The 3,578-nt window shown below is 35.9% G+C and overlaps 1 protein-coding gene across 1 annotated transcript in view; it reads right to left on the bottom strand.

Moving 5' to 3' along the window:
- The window catches only part of LACBIDRAFT_300084 (uncharacterized protein), a gene marked incomplete at its 5' end in the record, with an annotated part of 8,808 nt that overhangs the window by 1,819 nt on the left and 3,411 nt on the right, over positions 1 to 3,578 (bottom strand). The gene's annotated exons all lie outside the window — the stretch shown is intronic.

Below are 3,578 nucleotides of genomic sequence, written 5' to 3'. Positions count from 1 at the left end.
GTTATGCAAACAGGCTTTTTTTGGGTTTTAAAAAAAGAGATATTAGTTGTCGGTCCTTTTCACGGAGAAAAAAATTGGTGGGTTAGGGGGTATCCCGTCTTTTTTCAATTACAAAAAAGTTAAATTGTGGGCCACTTTTTTCGAACATATAGGTATGTAAGTGTGGTTAACTTATGGAATATATAGGGTCATTGGGGATATTATTGAAGGATTTGGATGATGTTCACATTCTACCATTTTATGAATAGTTGCTTTTGATGTCAGGTCCATGGCTGTTTTCCATACTTGCAATCTGTCTTGTCTTTTCACATGGGAAGCCACTATCCTATCTTTGATGTTGGTCAACCTTCCACTCAGATCAGTATCTGCTCTCCTATGTCTGACCACAGTCAATCTTCACATGATTTTTTTGGAGGGATAAATTCTCTGTCCTACCTATGCAACTTGTCATGTCTTTCAATACCAAGACCAGTTGTCATTGTCCAAGCCTTCACCACTGGGGTCAGCCTTGAGTAGATTGATTTAAAGGTACCAAAAATGAATTAAATAGGTGGTTGGTCCTGTCTGTTTTTCAATGTCTATCCAGGATTCATGTGACACACACCCTTTGATTAGATAGGATAGTGACTTCTCATGTGAAAAGACATGACAGATTGCAAGTATGAAAAACAGCCATGGACCTGACATCAAAAGCAACTATTCATAAGTGGCAGAATGTCAACTCATCCCAATCCTTCAATCATATCCCCAATGACCTATATATACATAGTTAACCACACTACATACTATATGTCAGAAAAGTGGACACAATTAACTTTTGTAATGAAAAAAGCGGACACACTACAAACCATTGTAGTCTGAAAAGGCAGATACAATTAACTTTTGTAATGAAAAAAGCGGATACTACAAACCATTGTAGTCTGAAAAAGCAGGTACAATTAACTTTTGTAATGAAAAAAGCGGACACTACAAACCATTGTAGTCTCAAAAAGCGGACACTATTAACTTTTGTAATGAAAAAAGCGGACACTACAAACCATTGTAGTCTGAAAAAACAGACACTACTAACTTTTGTAGTCTCAAAAAGCAGACACTACTAATTTTTGTAGTCTTTGTCTGACCTTTGTGGTCTATGTCCAACTTTTGTAGTCTATGTCCAACTTTTGTAGTCTTTTTGGTAGTCTATTAGTAAACTTTGTAGGCTATAACTTACTTTTGTAGTATATCAGCAATCTTTTGTAGTCTGTCAGTGTCAATTACCCTTTTAGGGCATGTACCTTCCTTTTTGGGATAAATTTCCCACGATACAATAGTTGTAGCCCCTTCTCTTAGCTTTCTAAATCTGTTGAAATCATGTTGTTTAGTGTTCTTTTCATGTAGAAAATTGCAAAAAAAAAAAAAAAAACGCAGCGCTTTTGAAAACCTTTTATCTCATATCTCCACAATGGAAGCACTTTAGGAAATAATTCCAACTGATTCAGGAAGCTATGGTAAAGAGCTACAACTTTGTTTTTTTTACCATTTTTGGAAATTGGTCATGTGACCACCCTCCCAATGACCCATTGGATGGACCATAATAGCTATTTTATTGCTATCATGGAATATAATGAAAAATCGTAATGATAGCCCTGGAGGCAGATATGAAATTGGAATGAAATATTGAGATACTCAATGAAAAATCCCAATGAAAGCTGTGGAATGTTCAATGAAAGTGCACATCATTAATTATGAAAGAAGCAATGAATACATATAACCTAGCTAATGAAATATTTATTGAAATGCACAATGAAAGCACCCAGAATTGATAATGAAATATTCAATGAAAGCGCACCACTAGTGGTATACACTCTTATGATAAAAACCAGACACATGCCTGGAAGGCGATGTGTATAATGCCTAGAGGTTCAATGAGACAACTCATTATGTTGTCTAGTATTTTCATTCATTAAGTTCCCTGTGTATTTCATTTGGTTTTTTCATTAAATGGCCTAAGTGATCTCATTAATATTGTATTGCGATTTCCTGCAATATTTCATTCATTATCTCTGGATATCTCATTTTGCTTTTCATATGAAAGCCTGGCGCTTTCAATATATATTTCATTCTTAGCTCCAGGACATTTCATTGGAGTTTTCATATATATATCTGGCGCTTTCATTGGATATTTCATTGTTAGCCCCAGGATATTTCATTGTGATTTTCATCTGAATGCCTGGCGATTTCAATGGATATTTCATTCTTGTTCCTAGGATATTTCATTGCACTTTTCATAGATATACCTGGTGCTTTCATTGGATATTTCATTGCTAAACCCAGGATATCTCATTGTGCTTCTCATTTGGATGCCTGGTGCTTTCAATGGATATTTCATTCTTATTCCTAGGAGATTTCATTGCACTTTTCATATGTGTACCTGGCGCTTTCAATGAATATTTCATTTTTAGTGGCAGCTGACCTTTCAGGGTCCAGGGTGCATTTCCAAATGTAAAATGGCAATAAAATCAGGAAAAATTAGGGCTCAAATGCTGATCATCATGTTGGGTAACATTGTCAGGGTCCAGGGTCCAGTTCCAAATATGGTAATATATCCAAAAATAGCAGAAAAAGTGAATATATATAAAAATGGTGTACAGAACATCAGGCACTGCCTTCAGGGTCCACTTCAGGTTCCATCCCAAAAGGGAAATATCACCTGGTTTGACCAAAAAGTGAAGAAAACCAAGCAGAGAATGATTTTACCTATCAGGGTCCATGTAATGGGATGTTGGGATGATGGTCACATGACCAATTACCAAAAATGGTCAAAAACAAAAGTTGTAGCCCTACACTGTAGCTTCCTGAATCTGTTCAAATTATGTTCTGAAGTGCTCCTGTTGTGGAGATATGAGGAAAAGGAATCCCAAAAGTGTCGTGTTTTTTTTTGTTTTTTGCATTTTTCTCCATGAAAACAAAACCAAACAATATGATTTCAGTATATTTAGAAAGCTAAAAGAAAGGGCTACAACTATTGTATCATGGGGAAAATGACCAAAAAAGGAAGGTGCATGCCCTAGAAAAGGAATGGTCAGATATAGACTACCAAGTTTACTGATAGACTACAAAAAAGTCGGACTCAACTACAAAGTTTACTGATACACTACATAAGACTACAAAAGTCAGACATAGACTACAAATTTTACTGATACACTACAAAAGACTACAAAAGTCGGACTTAGACTACAAAGTTAGGGTTAGGGCTAAAAGGTTATCCAAAGTCAACCTAGCCCATCCATCCCATACATGGCACATATTTGATGGGGAAATGGCTGGGGAATATACAGATACATTGCAGGGACTCTATTCCATGTCTAGTTTGGGGAATCATATGCAAAAGAGAGCATGAGAGCCTTTAGAAAAGGCACTTTTTTAGACTACAAAAATTTGTAGTGTCTGCTTTTGTCATCAGAAAAGTTTGTAGTGTCCGCTTTTTAGACTACAAAAGTTTGTAGTGTCCGCTTTTTTATTGGAAAAGNTTTGTAGTGTCTGCTTTTTCATTTGAAAAAGNTGTGTAGTGTCCGCTTTTTTAGACTACAAAAGTT

The sequence above is a fragment of the Laccaria bicolor genome, genomic scaffold (genome assembly GCF_000143565.1).
Source record: "Laccaria bicolor S238N-H82 LACBIscaffold_18 genomic scaffold, whole genome shotgun sequence".
Taxonomy (NCBI): Eukaryota; Fungi; Basidiomycota; class Agaricomycetes; order Agaricales; family Hydnangiaceae; genus Laccaria; species Laccaria bicolor.
This window is presented reverse-complemented; position numbering and strand designations above follow the sequence as displayed.